Source organism: Trachinotus anak, unplaced genomic scaffold (assembly GCF_046630095.1).
Source record: "Trachinotus anak isolate AG129_WGS33_773 ecotype Australia unplaced genomic scaffold, CSIRO_AGI_Tana_v1 ptg000028l, whole genome shotgun sequence".
Taxonomy (NCBI): domain Eukaryota; kingdom Metazoa; phylum Chordata; class Actinopteri; order Carangiformes; family Carangidae; genus Trachinotus; species Trachinotus anak.
In genome coordinates, this window is record NW_027273879.1 from 11,558,848 (window position 1) to 11,579,854 (window position 21,007).

General features: G+C 39.0%; 1 long non-coding RNA gene across 1 annotated transcript in view; it reads right to left on the reverse strand.

The window, feature by feature from the left end:
• Positions 1–20,735, reverse strand: part of LOC139611104 (uncharacterized) — a 31,950-nt gene extending 11,215 nt beyond the window's left edge. Inside the window, exon 1 of the long non-coding RNA XR_011686261.1 lies at positions 20,383–20,735. This is a non-coding gene — a long non-coding RNA (uncharacterized lncRNA). The remainder of the gene's footprint in view (positions 1–20,382) is intronic.
• Positions 20,736–21,007: the final 272 nt, after the last annotated feature.

The following is a 21,007-nucleotide window of genomic DNA, read 5'->3' on the forward strand; positions in this document are numbered from 1 at the left end:
ACGCGCACGCGCACGCACACACACACACACACACACACACACACACACACACACACACACACACACGGACACGTACGTGAACACACATTTAACCAGACATGGGCACTTTACTGACAACAAGTTGGGCAACAGCTCAGATGCTGTATTCAATTAAACCACTTAAATGACACACTGACTAACCGTCTCTCTGAGTCACTGTGAATTACGTGAATGTTGCTTTGATTTTAATCAAATTTGGAGCTTGATAAAATCAAAGCAGCATATAAAATTCTTAATTTCATGGTAAAATAAATGATGTGCCAAAGTTTTCTTTGACAGGAACTTTAGCTGATGATTTGTAAGTCATGCCAAAAGTGTGTGTTCATTTGAAACTGAATAAGTAACTGTATTTTTTTACCATTTAAAAAAGGGCCACTGGTTAGTTGTAAACAGACCATGAAGTATCATTATACCTTCACAATGAAGTCCAAATGTATCTAAATCATATCAAATAAATGTTTCTTTACTGTGATGAATGTGTTATGTGGTATAAAACTGAGACATGAGGTAGTAAGGTGAAAAGAACAGGTGCATGCTGGTGTCCTGAAAACAACACAAGTTACTTAGTTTGGCCTGTTGATTTTCACCCATATATCAACACAGCCTCCTAATTCAGGGTCAGCAGAGGCTCATTGAGGCATTTAAGGCATTTTAAAAACATTTAGCACCCAATTGTTGCATCAAAAAAAACCAAAAACATTCTCTGAGTCATCAATCAAATTTCAGCAGACATGATACACAGTTTTAGATTCAGCATGACAGGACATTGTTATCTCGTAGAGCTGCTCTGATACTGATACTAGTATCACAAATGACTCTGATACTGCCAAAATAGTGCATCAGTTATCAACAACTACAGTCCAATCTGACATTTTTTTCAGAAAACAATTCTTCTTTGCTGCTCTAAAACAGCAGCCTACACAGGAAGTTGCTCTTTCCAGCCACTACCAACTATTATTTTAGGGCGGTGAAGAAGAATTGATTTGAGTAAATAGTACAACATTAGCGGAAAAACATAATACACTGGAAAGTCCCACCAGTAAAAAGGCAACACATACAGTATGCAAAGCCTTAATTTGGAGGGTTAGCTAGTTTAGACACATATTCATTCCTGGATTTATTCATTTATTTTTATTTTATGACTGATAGTCAAATAAGACATTAAAGAAAGATCCTGTGGCATTCACTATCAGTCCATGCTTTAGAGCTCAATCTTGTTAATAAACATCCATAAATCTGCTTTAAAATCAGACAAAGACCATGGCTTAAAAGTGAAGAAGTTGCCTGAGAATCATCATGTTTAAGTTTTCTTCAGTATCAAAGTAATCCAGTCCTAGTTTTCTGTATCCATGTTTATATTGCAAACAGAAACAACTAATAGCTAATTCAGCATACTGTTGATGGTAGTAATCAGCCAAAATGTAAACAAATATGCAGTTTACATATATGCAAAAAACACTGGGAATTGTTTCAACTTTGTCTCAGTGGGGCCACAGTGTGAGACTATAAACCCCTTGGTTAGGGTATTGGGGTAAACGTCAGGATAATTCCCTGATGATATGAAGTAACATCCCAGTAAATGCATTTCCTTCAGGATTTTGCTAAACCAACATATGTGTTTTTAGAGTAAAACAGGGCAGAGTGCCTTTTAGACCTCCTCTGAAGATTCCTTTCCTTCTCCTTGTAGACTTTTTGTCTATGTTTTTTACTGTCTTACTTTTCTACATTCTTCATGGCTTGTTGAGATTCCATGTCTTGAATTGTGGTTTCCCTTTGCCATGATGGTTATTTGACTGAAACTTGGCATTACTCATATTCTGAATTCTTAACATGCCCTTTTTATGGTTGGAGCATTGGAGAATGATTGTATTTTCCATTGTTACAGAAAGCCAATGCATGCTTGTTTGAACTCATTTGGCACTAAATCTGATTAAATATAGTTGTTTTGTAAATTTTTGAGTAAAGGCATGATTTTAATCTAATTTAAATAAGCCAATTTTACCATTAGTCAGCTTATTGATTAGTATGACTACATAGACAAGACAGAAAGCTTGACAACCTTCTCTACAAACATCACATCAACTGACCTGACAGAAAAAATAAATGGTCATTCGTGCTGGACCACTGGTCTGTTTTGATGAAGCTTACAGTGATGCTGCATCTTGTTATTGATTGGCTAAAATGATGAAAAGGATGGCATGTTTACTTGTTCAACCACGCAAACTGCAAAACAATCAGGATGGATACAAAGCAGATATACACAAGAGCATAAATGTACGGTAATAGTGCACGACAAAACTGTATGGCCACATACAGATATGAACTTTCAAGAAAGCACATGCTTTGACGGTATGACAATATAATATAGACTTGGCAGCCAAATACTCTATCCAGGCCTGGATATAGTCAAGTTAGAGGCAGTGACATTAAAGAACACAAACAGGCTAGAACAGAAACAGCACCATAAAGAATAAAGCTGCAGAGCAGAGAGCCACCATCCTACAAATGTAATGCATATTAGTCTTGGATAAAAGTGAATGCTGCTTTGCATTGACAGTTTTTTTCCCTCCTTTTAAGGGAAAAACTTTGACTCCTCTTTTGCTGCTTACCGTGCCTGTTTCCAACAACATAATGACTCTGCTTTGCTGTTTGGTCTTGGAGAAGCCACCCTAAATCTCAAAAGGTTGCGTTTTTGTTACGGGACATTAATCTGCAGAACATCCACTAGAATCTGTTCAGCCAGAGGCCTAATGAATCAGAAAAAAAACAGGGAATGGTTTCATTGATGAGGGGCCAAACTAGGCATTTCTAAATGTAAAATTTATGCATCATTCAGCAAGTTCTTCACCTGGCATTTCATCAGAATACTTTTTCAGTTTGAAAACTGGAAGCAAGGAAATGAGTTTTACGCTGAGTTTTATGGCCTGCAAATGCAAATAATTGTAGCTCAAGGATGACGGAGTGGATCTCCTTTACTTTCGAGCTAGAACCTGCTGTTTCACTGAACTCCCTGAACCATCCCTGAAGAGGAATTGATCCTGCAGGGGCTTTCAGCTGTGTATTATCTGGTACTATGACAGGATGAATGTGGTCCAACATGGAGTGTGAGTGTGAGTGTGAGTGTGTGTGAGTGTGTGTGTGTGTGTGTGCAGCAGCAGAAATAGATGATCATGTTGTCAGATGTGCTTTTGAAGAATCCACCCTGAAACTGGACTCCAGTGCTTACATCTTAACATTTCTCAAAATTTGGTTCCAGTAAAATTTTGCCGAAACCAAAAAAAAACAAAAGAAAAAAAAAAAAAAACAGACTTAACTTTCAACTAGAGAACCAACCATTTGTTTGGATTTAACTTAATCTCAGACCAAATTCTGCTCTGACCTTTTTGTTAAAAGTCATTGTAATCATTTTAATTTAATTGCAAGCATCACTACATCTCTAACTCTATAATCAAAACAAACGGGACTCTGTATTGTTATCCAGGAGACAGACTTTTTTCATTCAGGCTTAGTATAAAGTTGTGTATTAGATAGCAGCAGTCACCTCCTTTCTGTTGTTATTCAATTCTCAGGATAGTAAAGGTAATCTGCCTGAAATCAGTGTTACAGACAGTTTTATCAATATTGATATAATCTCAAACTAAACACCAGTGCTGGAATGGAAAGTTTTCCCTTTCCCGCCTCCTTCTTTCCCTTCACTTCTTTTCCACTGATCAAAATGAATCTGTGGCACACACTCAAAAGGCAGGATTTTGGAAAATGTGACAGAAACAACTGAACAATATCCGTTTAATTTTCATTTTAATTTCATCGGATCATGTGACTTTGCTGTTTTGGACAGACTACAGTGTTTATTTTGGTTGTTTGTTCAGAGTTTTTGATGTAAAATCAGCACTAAATGCTAAATTTCACTCTTCAGTGTATGAGAGTCCATCTTTGTTTCTCCCACCTGCCTTTGCTTTGTCACATCTTTTTCCAATCACACAATCTGTTTTTTCCCCCAACTTTCTCCTCTGTTATGTCACTCCTCTCCCCTCTACATTTCCCACTCTCCTCTCCTCTACTCTTTGTCCTTTACCACATCCTTCCCTCCTTCCAATATCTCTCCCGCCCATCCTTTTCTCCATCACTCCCACAGACCCATCAGTGCTTTCCTGAGTCCAGGCTTGTATATCCATTAGTCAGTGTTATCTTCATGTCAACAGTTCCTCTCAAATATTTACAATAGTCCCTGGTGGGGGAGACAATCCAGCGAGGGGTGGGATGATTCACCCTTTGTTAACACAGTCACCCCAAAGTAGCTCTGTGCCACTCAGAAACACATGCACATGAGTACTGAGCCTAAAGTGTCCCAAAACATGTTTGGTACACTGAAGTGTGTGACCTTTGAGAACAGGTTTTATTATGTAAATTAAAGACAGGAAAGGTCAAGCTGGAAAGTAGCAGAAAAGTATCTACCATGGAACCTACAGTAGAAGAAGAAACAATCAAACCCACAGTCTGACGTTTTCCTCATAATCAATCACCTAGTTAGAACTAATGCAGTCTAACACAACAATAAATTCTCCTTCATGAAGGTTATAATGTTCAGTTTGTGCTGAAACAGCATTAAAGAGCTGTTCTTACATCGCCTACCCTCATTGATTTGAATGGGGGGCACAAAATAATAGAAACACTTGTCAACAGCACCACAAACTTCAGCCTCCAAAGTGATCACAGACAATAATGTGAAGCAGCAAACATTGCTTCAGTTTTAGTGGTTACAAGCGAAGAAAGGTTGAGAACAACTATTTTAGACTAAAGCCAACAGTATAAGTTGGTATGGTGTTTTTGGGTTTTCGTGGTATTCAACTGAATAATAAAATACCATAATAAATATGTGGATATATAAAGATATGTATAAATATAAAATTGTAGAGAAGACTGAGACAGACAGATTTTGGTAGAATAGGTGACCTTGCTATTCTCCTTAGGCCGAGAGAAAACACCGACAATGCATCAGTGACACGTTCTTTTTAAACCACGTGAGGCAGCAGCAGTAGCTGAAGCAAGAAAACAAAACTAAACACACACTTTGAAATAGTGTATATAGCAGCAGTGGCAGATAGGCCACCCCAGATTAACCACAGATATGTTGCACGTGTATACTTCCTAACACTTCCATTTGGGGACACCCACTGACAACATACACAAAAGGCACGAAAATAACCAAATATTGTAAATGTACATACAAATGTGCACGTGTCGCACAAGCAAACGTGAGCATGTGCCTACACACACACACACACACACACACACACACACATGCACACTTATACACACAGATGCAAACACATACACATTCAAGCAACAAAAAAGTATATTCAGAGTGAGTCACAAGTAAACTCTGATAGATAAACAAGATGTTGGAGGCCAGCGAGTTTATTTGACACTTCTCTCTCTGCTCTTCTCTTTGTGGTGTCTCTCTTGGCCCATCTTTAACTGTGACCTCCGGCTCTATTTGTTTTAGAGGTGGATCTCTGTAGAGCTGTTCAGGGAAACACACCCACGGACTGACACACTCACATATGTATTCACACACACACACACTGTACATGCACACGCAAAAACATGGACGTTGCTTAATAAAAGGAGGAAATGTAGTAACACTCTCTGACGTTAGTAAAATACTCAATCGTTTCCTAGTGGAGAGTTTTTCATTTTTTGTCTTTTTATCATCAGATCGTTGACATTGAGCCAACGGTCAGATAGTGCTTGAACTCTGAAGACTCGTTTTCACTGAAACAATAAATTCTCTTGGTCTTGTTAAGCTCTTTTGGACCTAACCCGCATGTAATCAGAACCCTAGAAATACCATGGAAAGACGTTTTGGTTTTTTTTGTTTTGTTTTGTTTTCAATAATCAAACTTGTCCTTCATTTTTTTCTTAGTCTTGGCCATCAATTCCTATTGGTAAGAATAAAATTGTATTAATGAGAGATCTGGAAATGTGGTGACAGGAAAGAAATAAAAAGTCTAACAGGACAAAACACAAGTACCCAGATGATCATAACAAACCCCAGGTTAGAGAAACTTATTTGGGATGGAAAACACAATCAAACATTGAAATTAGTGCCAAATTGTCCACTGTAGGTGCTACAAACCTTTGTTTGTCCATTCCATGCCAAATTTCCTATCAGACTATCGCTTTGTGAGAGAATGTGCTCATGCTCTTGTATAAATAGATATGTGCTTTGTTTTTTTTATTACATCCAGCAAAGGACATGGAAGAGAGCACAGAAACAGATGAAAATGGATTAAAGTACAAAGTCAGTATTTCATAGTGCTGTCATCATGAAGTCATCAGCTCAGTTTTGATGATGATGATGCACCTTCCTGGGTAGTCTTTCCCTCCATGCTGCACTGGTAGTTAACCTTATACCTTCATAGACTACAGGGCAATCAAGGAACACCCACACATCAGCGTGCACCCAGCCACAGCCACAGACACACACATACACAAAGAACACACTCCTTCTCCAGGCCTCGTGATGAGCTGGCATGTGGAGCAATCCATGTGCATACCGGGGTGTGAGGGGTAATGTTTCAAAACACACAGCCAATTTTGCTCAGAAACAAAAATGAAGTACCCTTACAGGAACGAACACACACACACACACACACACACACACACACACACACATACACAAACACACACACCTGTGTGGAAAATTTGGAATGAACATCCAAGACTGATGTGAGTAGATGATGGAAAAATTAGTTGGCAGCAAATAAAAAACATAAGTCTCTTCCATTAGTAATTAGACTTTATTGATAGTTCTAATATCTACAAATATCTGAAGGCATTTTGTAAACAGGAACACCTTTGGAAATATTAAAGCATGCATTTGAGCCAATGGACAGTATGACATAGATCTCCTATTTCACTCTTAATTTAGATTTAAAATGGTGTTTTTCCAAGGCTTAGACTTTGTACAAACTCCATCATATTTTGGCTCTGTCAGTCTTCATACAGTACATCAATTCCATGACCGCATACAGTGTAATATCATATTCTTGTCTATTAACAGAGTTCAAAGCCTGTCTCTTAAAAATATTATCAACAGAGTTCCCGTATCTTGTTTTTCGGTCTTGGAAAGACTGCCTCATTGACACAACTAGAAAAATCATAGCAACAACACATGTTGATCCTGTTTTGTGGTGGATATCCTATTTACAGTCATAACCTTCTGATTGAGCAACCTCACACTGAATTAATTGAAACTGCTCTACATCCAGACTTGGCCTCAAAATGGCTATGTGTGTTTAATGTGACCAAATGTATCTTACTGTGTCTGCATACGTTTTTACTCATCCCCCATCTCTTTGTGTTACTTGCTCTGTGCATTGTCAGTGGTTTGCATGCAGACTGTGCTGAATGCAAATTTGACCACTTCCGCATCTGGCTTTGAAGATTCAATAGCTATTTTGGCTAAATCTGATTTCTGTGCCGGAAAGTCAAACTGCAAAGACAAGTGTAACTGTAGCTTTGGTCTCAAGAATTATTATAAGACCAACAAGAATCGATTGTGGTCTTTGAGTTCACCCTATCACCAGGAAAGACACTGGAGAGAAATTCCATGATTCGGTGCATATTTTATCAGGCACCGAGACAAACCACACTCAAAATCAAACTCAAATGCACACCCATTGTACTAGAACAATATTTCCCCTCTCAGGAAAGACTCCAACAGGCTGGAAAATAATGAAATGACTTTTCAGGAGCCTGGGTATGGTAAGGTGCAGATTCACATGCTTCATGTGTCAGGTTTTTTCCGCATATACCAAAACACAAACTTTAAGGTTGTAATTCATTAAGTGCATCCATTTTAAAGATGTACTACTTGTGGTTTTCTCTGGATCCAAAGCAAAGCAAAATGATTCACATGATTGACACATTAAGGCAACAACATAACTAAGTCTAGAGCCATGCACAGTGGTGCTTGGAGCTAAATGCTAACAGCAGCATGTTAACAGGCCAACACTGACAATGCTAAGATGGTGATGTTTAGTAGTTATGATGTTCACCATCTGAGTTTACTAACATTTTCCAAATAACACTGGGCATATTAAAGTTTTGACATAAAGAAGGCACTAGAGGAAAAGCTAATGGATGAACTGAATTGCATACAGTCCATCCAATAACACTATTGGATGTGCAGATATTTGACGGGATAATTGAAAACTTTGACTTGGTGGCGGCGCTAGATTGGAAGTAATCGGATTACCACAGTCTGTTGGCTTTGTCCTCTGTGGACCATGAATGTGAATGAATTTCTTTGCAATCCATCCAACAGTTGTTGAGATATTGTAGCCTGGACCAATTGACTGACCAGCCCACACTGTCATCCCTAGAGCCAGAACTGAATCTGTACATAAAAAATAAACCAAATGTGAAAGAATATTACTGGAACTGCTGAACACTGAACACTGCTCTGCTTTCAGTCTGTCTCCAGCTCTCTAAGAGCTCAGATATGGTGTACAATCACACTAATGCAAACAATCCAACCACTTAAAAATTATATACATTATATATCATATATTTTTAAATAAATAAATAAAATGTAAATAAATAAATGTAATAAAGCAAAAGAAAACAAACAACTTCTGTCTTTTATGTCTGTACAACTCTCCACCGCTCATCTTCATCAGCAACAGCTGAGTATCATCTCATATTGATGCTGTAATATACACACACATCTGAACACATCACACAGCTCTAAACACACACGCACGCACACACACACACACACACACACACACACACGCACGCACACACTTTGAAACATACTTGCATGCACGTCCACACACAGGCAGGTCATGGTCTCTTATTAATATTTCCTATTCTGGAGTGATCTCTTGGCAGACAGCTGTGCTGCTGCAGTGTGTGGCCCTGGCTTCACAAACACATCAGAGATTCGCTAAAACTCTCTAAATTAACTTTTATTACCATTCCAAGAGGTGACTCATCCGACTGTCAAGCTAATAAGGGGTTCCCCTCCTTCTATCCCAATTTTTTCTGCCTCAGTTTTTTTTCTGTATTCTGGTGTGTCTGTATTTGAGGCGCCCTTCCTCTTAGTCATCATCATCATCGTTGTCTTCACCATCATGCCCTCTTTCAGTACCACACAGTGTAACAATGTAATAAATCAATTTGTTACTTCAGAAAGCATGGTGTAATTGTGCTAGATTGTCCTGACCAGTAAACAGTAGTTTGCTAAAAGGTCAGTCAGCTCATGTTGACTTTTGCCTGTCATGCAATGTATTGTGGTCATGTAAAGATTGACCTTCCTCTTCAAGTAGCATAGACGGAAGTACAGTGATGTTATACTACTGCAAACCCTCTTGGGGGAAAGGCCAGGGTAGAAAATGTCTGTGTCGGTCACTCAAATGTGCTCGATTTGACTTTGATCACAAAATGATAGTTGCCATGATAACTTCCCAACTTAAATCCTTCAAACACATAGCCTTCCACCAGCCTTCCTCAATCATATTTTGTCTCACCAGCACCAAAGCAACACAGCTCCACCAATGCAACCCCTTGATTACTATTTTCGCATCGTTTTCAATTTGAACACCTGTAAACCTCTGTAATACTCTAAAGTATTATTAGGACCAATGTTGAAACATGAATAAACAAAATGAGTACCAGAGATTCTTTTTGCCATTAAAACTTAATAACTCATGATGTAGAGAAACACAAGTCATTTTTTATTTTTACAAAGGCTTTTTTGTTAAGTTTTGGAATTGATTAACTAAGAATAATCCAAAGGACAGACTGACTTGTATTTGTTGTGAGACACATCTGAAAAACTATTCTGAAAACATCTGCAAGGCGCTGCATTTCTCCTATCTGAGTGATTGATTTAAAATTAGTTTCTTGTCTGGCACCATGTAACCACTGTTATTTTTCTTTGCCTGTAATCTGTTCATTGTGTCAAAGTCTGTCATATATTATTCAAGTCTGTTCAATTGGCAGGGAATTAACTGCTCTCTGTTATTACTGTCTGTTTGGAGTCAGTCTAAACTGTCAAATCAGATGTATTTATACACCGACTAAAATAGTTTTTGTCTGTTATCACCATGTTGTTTGACAATTAATGGCGGGAAATGTCACATCAAAAGAAGTCTGCAGACCTGCTTCATGTGCTGCGCTGTAGAAAAGCTGATGTGCCATCTGAGTAAATTCTGCCCAAAAAATGATCAAACTATCGCACTATAGTACAGTGCGATAGTTTAGTTTGCTTTAAGGAGTGCAGTGTTGACTGAATAAATAAAGTTTTCCCCTCATATGTACCTGCTACTGAGACTGTTAGTGTTAATGTTGTGCACATTGATTTTAATCCATTTATCATCCCCATGTATTTCATATTACTATGTTTCTGCTACTGTCATAACATACATACGTCTTGGTAATATCTTGTGCTGTATATAATATGTAGTATATTGTTTGTATGTCTTATTCTTTAATAAGAGTTCTTATCCGATTACTTGATTACTCCTTGAATAATCGGTAGAATACTCAATTACTAAAATAATCAATAGCTGCAGCCCTAGAGGATATTTTATTTTAGCATCTTAGCTGTTTTATACAGGATCTGTGCCTGCAGTCTGCATGGAGCTGAGTTCATAGCAGCATATTTAATGTCAACGCTTTCTAATATTCTCATTCAACGAAATAAATCCCAGATGATTATGTTTTGCTGATTAAAGTAGGTGAGACATTGGTAGAATAGAAACAAAAGAGACTTGGATAAATTAAAGCTCTTACCAATGTACCGACCAATGTTTTGTTAAAACGATTATCCATGTGATAACTTAATAAACAAATAAATCAGTCCACTGTGTGTATGAGCATTAATCTCCTCAGTAAGAAAGGAGGTGGCGGTTAGCTCTTTGTTGTGTGTTCCAGAAATTCAAACAAGGACAAGACAGCCCTGTACTGTTTCCTCTTGTTCTATCTTTTCATCTGTCTGCTCTGGTGGGACGGATTATCTATTGTCTATCCCTCACACACGGGCATTAAACACCCACAACCACATCAAATTTTTTTCTGTGCTTTCAAAAGTCCCAACTCACGTGATGATGTGGGTATCACAAGGGTTTCAAGGTTCAACACCATCATCAGCTATCCACTATAATACTATAAACATCATTGAGACACCCCCTCAACCTCATCCCACTGTGATTCCTCCACTAATACAGTCCCTCCCAAATTCATATTTTTATACCTACTGTGCCAAATAGCTTAATGGAAGTTACTATATGTGGAGAAGACTATTTATCTGGAGTAACAGGATTAGTGGGATTGGTCAATCTGTGGGTTGATGATATAATGATATATGAAGCAACACCAAAAGGAATTAAAAAAAATGATCTTTTCAGCTTGATTTTGAAATGAAATATGGTTTGTGTTTTGTGGTGTAATATTTTCATCACACTTTACAAGTTTTTTACTTTCTCCCTCAGCCATGTTTATTCTGGAGCATTCCAAACAAATCCTGATTATGCTGCCTTCAGGGCCGTGATGAAAATACCAACATCACAACTTGCGCATGTATAAACAATCTAAAAATTTGTTAGTAGTCAGAATTTTCTGTGAAACCACAGAGATGTTCTGCATATACAGTATCATGTACTGTATGCTTCAGCTTACACAGAGTGAATAATTGAGGCCTGAAAGATTAATCTTTTCTCACCAACAATTCATTTTGAACTTTTGATCCAGTGTTGTGTCAATATACAGCAGCTCCTCTGTCTGGATTTTGTACTTTTCATGAAGTGAAACCAGGATCTTTCATTCGAGTGATGATGTGAGTCACCGTCCTGCGCTACCAGAACTGAAAAACTGGCTTCACAAACAAGATGCCAACAAGCTGCTCTCCTGAGAGGGCATCTGTGAAGTCTGTCAGTGTCTTGTTGATTGCCTCTGGCACATCTGTGTGCTGCCATATGGGTTACAAGTGGCGAGCCCTCTGATCAGAGGAGAGAAAACATGAAATAGCAGTTTGCTGCTCAAGTGGACCATTACTTGTTTTGATCCCTATCTTGTAGGGCACTCTGTGTTTAGCTTGTGTTCAGGTAGCCTGAGCTCCACAAGCTGTGGAGGCCCAGAAGAAGCTGGCTAAGCTCACAGCACAGTCAGTTCATGGATTTTTCATTGCATTTTCTATGTGGACAAAAACATGTGTGTCATATCAACTGGTAACACCAGTATGTTTTACATATATATATATATATAGAAGATTGTCTTAATTTCCTCTACACACATTCCAGTGGCTGAATACACTGGAATTGAAAAAAAAATATATATCACCCACATTTATATTTTTTATAAACAGTTGAACAGTAAATTAAAAAAAAGAGTAATATAAAAATTACTGTACTTACTATTAATATTCTATTTCCAAACCTGGCAAAAATTCCCTAATCTTTGTTGGTAAATTCGCCAACTACGACAAGAACTCAAAATACTTCCATATACTACTGTGTACTTAGGAGTTACGATTATCCGATTAGCACAGCCTTGCCCGCTAATGCCCTCTTCCATTTTTCTTTGTTAGCTTAGTTTACTGATGGGTCAGCAATGGGTCAAAAAGATGGTGACAAGAATGCCCTCTGGATCACTGAACTACAACTGATGCATCTATAAACTGTAAATTCTGACTTTGAAAGGGGCATTACAAAAGTTTGTTTTGTCTTTATATCTGAAAAAAATCTCAGTCTCAATATGGAAATATCTTTAAGTCTGACCACTGTCACACACATTAGATTCATCTTCAAATCTGCCCCCACTTCGTGTGTATAGTTTGTCATGTGGTGTAAGGCAGTCCTGTCATTTGTTAAAAAGTAAAAATTTGTTAAAAAGTGTTTTGTGAGGTCACACTGACCTTGACCTTTGACCAACAAAATCTAATCATTTCATCCCTGAGTCCAGGTGAACGTTTGTGCCAAATTTGAAGAAGTTCCATCAAGGCGTTACTGAGATAACATGTCCACAAGAATGGGACGGACAAGCCGAAAACAATGTGCCTCCAGCCCTGGCTGTCCCTGGCACCGAGGCATAACAAGGGGAGCACTTGGTTTGATGCAACAGATAGTTCTCCTAATGCAAACAAGGCAGAATCGTTGTCATGCAAGATTGAGATTGCATAGGGGTGTGAATCAAGATTGTGACTTATAAACAATTAATCGTGCAGCCCGATGTGGGCAACAAAATGAGAGACTGTTGCTGCATGTTAGGGGCTGCCCTAGTCTACATCTAATTTGAGGTAAGACACCAGCCCAAAATATCAGCATATGTTGTCCCTGGATAACATACAGATTTCAGATACCCATTCAGACTGTGTGATCAAACACTTCATGTGAGCCACTGATCACTGAATGGGCCACCATACAGCTGGGGAGTGTTCAAAGACTCTCAGGTAGGTAGGCAAGTGAGGCATGCTGGCTGCTGCTGTTTCCCTCTCATTCACACACCCAAACAGACACGCACTCGTGCACGCAAACAAACACACACACACACACACACACACACACAGAGTGTAGTGGTACATTCCTTCTATGACATAGTGCTGCCCAAATAAGGGGCTCGGGTGTTTCTCCCTTTGTAGTTTTACAAACACTAAGAAAGTGAGTGAGACAGAGAGAGAAAGGGAGGGAAAAGATCTGATGTTTTCCTTTTTCTGCCTCGGCTGTGAAACCCCATATCTCTTTCATTCCCTCCTTCATTGTGTCAGTCGCTCTTTTGTGTGTGTTCTGATGAGGCCCCCATGACACCAAAGAGGTTATCCAGCTGATACCTGAATCCCATTGAAGACACTTTTCTCTCAAAAACACACACGCACACATCCACTATGCTTTTTTTTTTTTTTTTTTTTTTTAAACAAGCCAGTGTCTCTCAATTTCTTCCTTTCTTCTTTGTTCTTTCAGTCACCTCTCTACCACCCCAACAGATACACAGGTCACACCACAAAAAGATACCACAGAAGTGTCAGACAACACTTACATCATCGTCGAGAGGGGGCAAGGGAGGGAAAGAGCGGGAGTACGAGGGGACAGATATCTTTTCTCTTTTCCTATCTGTATGTCCTTTCCCCTCATTGCTGCCTCTTGTTTGTATTAATCCTTTCCTTCACCCTTCACTGATATCGTGGTTTTGAAAGAAAGCTCTTCTTGATTAGGCCATATTTCTATCATTAACAGAAATGAGTAAAGTTTCATCACCTTGCAGAGATAAGTAAACTCACCAACGACCCCCTACCAACCAGATACAGGACACCTTATTAGGTCAGATCTCAAGGGAGTCAAGCTCCCCTCAGACCTTTTTTTGGTGGTTTCGTTGGCAACTCTCATGGAAAACTCTGGAGTTCCCCCTTCGATGAAAGACACCCCAGATGACGGACCAAAGTGGCCAACGTGTCACAAGATAAGCCTGGCTGTGTGTTATGGTGCTGGGTAGGTAGTGTTTGTAATGTGTGTGTCTGAACAAAAGCCTGATGACATCTCTTGAAACTATGAACAGCTGGCCCATATTCCTTTAACCCGTCTCTTCATCCACCACTGGGAAAATATTTGATAGTCGTCTATTCTCTTCTACAGACACACCAAACTTTTGACCAAACTGGAAAGTGGAGAGGAGCAACACAGGTAGTAGTAATAATATAGTAATAATACAGCATCAGTAGCAGTAGTGGCAGTTTTAATGGTCGCAGCAATAATAACACAGTTATAGTAATAGCACAATGATAATAGTAGTTAACAGAACAGTAGCAGTAGTGGTGATGATGATAGCAGTCACAGTGGTCTAAGTATGTCTTAATAATCTAGTTTGTCCTTGGTTTCCAGACAAGTTTGATTCATCCATTCAAGTCCATATACTAAACCTGTAGGATTAGACTAAATCCACAGCCAGTGAAAAGAAAGAAAGACTAGAGAAAAAGAAAAAGAAATATGTGTGTCTGTGTAAAAATGTCATAACTATGATAAAGCATGCGACTGTATGGTACTTTGGCATCTTCCAGGACCAATAAACATTAAGAGACTGGATGGACCACAGCAGCATTTACTGACCCCCTCTTTCTGCACTCAGTATAAACACACAAACACACAACCCCTTGCAAAGACAGAGCTGCTCAAACTACCACCCTATAGATGATCCATTTTACAACCAGACAGGCCCAATTTCACACAGTGGGGTCTTGGCAAAGTTAGTGAAGGTTTGATCCCAACCTCAGACTAAGCTGTGGGTGTCTGTGTTTTTGTCTTGTGGGTAATTTTAAAACCTTTATGCAATAAAGATAAAAAGGAAATATGTTTTCTCACAATAAATAGAAAACAAAGGCAGCAGTTTTACAAATATTACCACATTCAGCATGGAGTCCTGGCTTGTTAAACCACAAAATGGCCTTGACATTGTTTTACTTTGCCAGCATACAGGATACCTACAGCACATACCTAATACAACAGCTTCTAGGATGTCTGCAACAATAGCGGTTTTCTTTCCTAACATCGCTCTATAGAGTGTGTGAAAACACACACACACACACACACACACACACACACACACACACACACACACACACACACACACATGAAACAAACGTTTGGGTAAGTAATGGGGATGCTATGAAGTCACACATAACCAAACAGCTAGAATACTTGAGGCTTCATGTACAATGTTGCATATACATAGAAACATTGCATATGTCATCTTTCACGCTCACGGATGTTATCAACAGTGAAATGAACGTGAGAATTTGCATTCCTCCACGCCAGCTTGTCTGGCGTGTGCACATTTCTAATGTTTTAGTCAATTGGCGACACTTAGAGATGATGCAATTTAAATACTAAAATCAGGAACTGGTTTACGAGTCTGTTGGACATGTGAAAACAACTTCTCAAACTACAGCACAGACAGATGCGCTTTATTGTAAACAATAAATAGAAAGACATAAAAGCATCTGCAAAAGGATGCAATACATAACAATGGCAACTTGGAAGAATGGCATAATTTGAGTGGGAACAGGCAGATAAAATTCCCATGTGACGTAGTTGACCTGGCTAATATTACAGTGCAATTTGTGCAATTGCAGCCAGAGCCGGTTTCCCTTATGTAATCGGACCCTTATGTATGATCAACTGCACACACACTGCTATAAAAGGCACCATCAGCGGACGAATTGGCCCCCATTAATAAAAAATATATAAATTCCATAAATATGTAAATATGTGATGCACAAATGCGACTGACAAATATTGTGGCAAGGTGAACCATGACTCATCCATTATCCTAATTACCAGCATAGGGACAGGCGACAAGCTGGCAGGGTGTGTGATGGTTGGCTTCTTGATAAGTATTTAATTGAAAACTTTAATTCAAAATTAACTCATCTGAAGCCCACGGAGGCCCATACGCCCTCAAATATCACGTTGTCTTTAGAGCATAATTTCTCTTGAAAGAAAAAAAAAAATGTCTCAAGATAGACTATCTATTATAGTGACATCTTACGAACAAAACAAATAAAATGTCATAGTGGAAGGCACCGCAGCTGCATAACAGACATATTTTCAAGGATTCCCATCCCAGTGTTTGTGTCTGATGACAGCCACAGCAAGGCTACATCAGCTTCAAAGCCTTGCAGCATGATTCCCCCCTTAATTTGCATAGATTGGGTTTCCTAACCATTGAGTGTAAATACAATTTGTTTCCTTTTGCATTTTTATTTTTTTTTTTTGCCCTTACAACTCTCGCCTAGCCACAAGACAATAACAAACTGATGCTAAGTGGTCTGGGAAGATGTTTCAATAAACATTTTGTTTCTCTGAACTTTGTGATGCCTCCGCTTTAATGACACATATGCACAAACATACAGATGCAGACACACACACACACACACACACACACACACACACACACACACACACACACACACCACTTTAAATGATTCCTTGTCTTACTTCAGAGAAAATCTCATCCCCTCACTTCTTACCACTACATTAACCACCCTCCACCTCTTTTCCCCCGCCTTATTTCCCTTTCCTCTCATCATTCCATCCCAACCTCTCAACAATTTACATCCAGAGGTTGAGAAGCAGCTGGACAATAAAACCAGCTTAAAAGGACACACTCCCACAGTGTTTACGTTAGCCAGCTCTGAGCAGCAATGAAACTCAACAGTAAAGAGGCCAGTTGTGTTGCTTGCTAGCCAGGTTAGCGTGTCTACATTTATCTCCGGCCGTCACAGTCAAAACGTCTTCAGGACGGTCTGGGGCAAACACTGTGTATGTTTGTGTGTGTGTCCACGGGACGATGTATCCAAGACGCCTGGACCTGGGGGCTTTTAAGGCTTTTCCAAACAAGCTGTTAGGACCATCAGATTAGACATTAAGGAAAGGAACATGCCTGAGATCAAGGATGAAAGAGATTCCTCTTGTTAAAAGGTTCACCTTTTTTACTACAGACTGTTGATACACCATCACTCCACCTGTAGATATAACAAGACCAGTGCTGTAGTGATAGATTAGGATGGTGGATCTGCTATTTGATACTGCTTATTATCACATTAACTCAACAGATGATGGTGGTTTACTTAATGACAGTAAGACATGTCATAGAAGCAAGAAGGATTCTTTTTTGGCAAGTGTAAACATGCCATTTCATTTATTTTTTATCTAACTTTCTTTTAATAAGATAAATCTGAATTAGGTCAAAGACCTCTCATGCAAGACAAAGCTATGATGAATGTAGCTGCAGTGTAGGGACAAGGAATGGAGGGGAGCAAGAAACAACAAAGATAAAAAAAATAAAAAATAGATTAAAAAAATTAAAAAAAATAGATAAAAAGGGTTCCTCATAACCCCATATTTAGCATAAAGAAACTACTAGCAGGTCACAAATTATATTATATGTGACTAGGGATAACTAATCTCTTATTTAACATCGTTTACATTTTCACTTAACTAAGATCTTACATTTAGGACTGGAACCTAAAAAAGCAAATGGTGGCAATATTTCAAAAACTAGCACTTTTGAGTCATAATACTGCCAACTTTAAGTTCATGATATGAGCAGCTTGATTCTTGGATATGCTGTGTCATTACATAGGTTTAATCTCTTCAAATATAGTCTCTTAAACCTGATCCTTTTTAAAATATGGTCAAAATACATTGTGGGCATATTTTTAAGTCGAGTATGAACAACAATAACGAGCAATAATGTGATTTAATGAGCCTCTGTTGTGTGGTTACGAGAACAGATTTCTCTGATTTGGGACCAGAGTTAAAACGTTTCATAATGCCTCCTGTGGTGAGCTCAGGCTGTATATATCCATAATGCACGTCAGTAGAGTAGCAGATTCACTACGCAGTTCATGTTTAGCCTGACAATTGCTTGGAAGACATGTTCAACAGATGTTGATCCTGGTATAAATACTTGTCGGAGAAGTTTCATCACGTACTACAGCCACATCCTCTGTCCATGGAAACACACACACTCACACACCACAGATATACTCTGGTGGGGGTCCATGCACAAAGTGTTTGTTGCAGTGATGTTTTTAAGTGCTGTGGGGAAACACACTGCACAGACTCGAGCCTGTCTGTGTAGCATTGATTTAAAATGTGCCTGTTGAACTGACAGTGCTGGAAACAGGATGGTTCCTATAGTGGTGAGTGAGGGAAGATGTGGTTTCAGGGGGATTTAAGAGCAAGTTCTGTAAGCCAACTCACAAGGAAAATTTTTTTTTCTGTGAATGTGAATTTCTGACCTCATCACTCCAAGTTGAGCACGCAAGAGACTGTGGAGTGACAACTGTAAATTTTCCCCCCACACTAAGCCCATTATCAAATAAAGATCCATAGGCCCTGCTCAGACCTGAGATTAACATCCATCCTGGGTGCTCCGATCACAAGTGGGCAGCTGTATGTACAGGTGTGAACACACCCAAGACGCATCAAGGATGCATTTGAGAACTACTCACTCAGACCACATTCGGAGGTGTCTTGGGCCACATCTGGTGTCATTCTTTTAGTAGTGTGGATGCAAATGCATCCTGGCCACATTGAAGAACCACCTACTCAACTGACATCCTCTGCCACAGCCTAATTAGTCCTGCCACAGTTTCATCATGAACCAAAAATATTTTACTATTTACTATTTCATAAATTAGCAATCCACTTGTTATGCACCATCAGGCTAAGAAACAACCAGCTAATTAGGCTTAAAGGGGCTGTACATAATCTTTCTCAGCCACCGAACAGTTTCTCCCGAGGAGTGGGTGGCGGTGATGGTCGCTTGCTTCAAGTGAGTTTCAGCCATCATTGCTTTTACAATACAAGAGGTTATAACACGCCCTCTGAGCAATGCTACTACTGTTGGCGAGTGCAGTTGCAACATTTCTTCTAGACTGGGAAATAAACAGTTAAAATGCTAATGCTGTCAATGTAGCAATAGCAAATACTTACTTATAGTTCCAACAGTACACTTGAAGACTGGGAATGAGTGCATTTGAGTGTAGCAGCAGCAAACCACAGAACAAAAGGCTGGCTCAATATTAAGAGTAATATAGCAAACTAGCAGGTGAACACATTTCTTTTGAAATTCAAGGTTTGAGTGCTTAGCTGAATATTAAGTGTGAAGACATAATATGTGACAACCTATCTCTTATGTGCTGCATTCAGATGAAGAAAATATTGCAGGAGAATAATTATGTACAGTGCAGTGAAAAGGTTTTGGTTCTTTAAATGTTTATATTCTTATCCATCACACAGTACAATCCAATTGTGTCTGATGGGTCTCAAATTCATTATGGAGGATGTCAACAACCCCAGACATACAACCAGAGTCATAAAAAACTATCTTCAGTAACAGGAAGTCAAGAACTTCAGCAAGTTCTTCAACATGTTTGGAAGTACCAGCAAAGTACCTTGGAAAAGTTTTTTCCTGTTTACTGTGCTTTCTATGAAGTTAAATGATAAATAAAACTTATTCATGATCTTACTTTTACAGCACTGAGCCATCATGCCACAGTAATGTAATATTACCATGTCCCCTCCTCTGAGTCAATAAGAAATCACACAAAACAACAGCAATAATCTCAAGGCCAAAGCCAATTAAGGCCATAAAACTCATAATACTCTACCATGAGTATTCATGAAATCAACTGATTCAAAGCATCGTAATGCACACATCAAACAAGGACCAAAACAAAAATGTTAAACAACGGCAAAAAGCTAATTCACAACAGCACCACACACAGCTAAACGGAGGCCAGATGTACAGAGCAAACAGAATATTAGCACAACTCACCAGCTGCAGCACTTGACTCAGTGAAGGGATTCAGCATCTCGGTCGCCACTCCTATCCAGGCATTTTGCCTGGTTAGGTGACTGCAAACTTCATTGTAGGAAATATCATTCTTCCATGAAGTCCATGTACAGCAACAAGAGCCGGCTTGGCAGACTCCGGACTACAGGGCTGGCTTGTTTTTGAAATGCTACATATTAGCTTCGACAGTGACAGCGTGTGCGCAGTTCCGCGGCTGAGCCTCCTGCTAATTGCAATTTAGCAGCACCTGTTGATTAAAAGAGTGGGCGGGGCCACGCCATTGCAGATGATAAATAGTTCGTGATCTTACATGCAAAACATGTGACCAGTTTATAAAATATGAAGCACTGCACAGTGAAGAATTTAGCTCCACTAACAACAATATTAAATGGTGCCTATTAATGCATTATAAATATCTATACAAGCCGAGACTAAACTGTGTTGCTGTTGAAATGTCACTGTGTGAAAAGATTGAATGGGGTCTAAAAGTTGAATACAACCAAACATGAAGTTTCAGAATATTTTGACTTTTGAATGGAGTTTTCTTGCTTGTATGGATGAGTGCGGGGGTTTGAAAAACATAAGAAAAGTTGTGAAAAAAATGTTA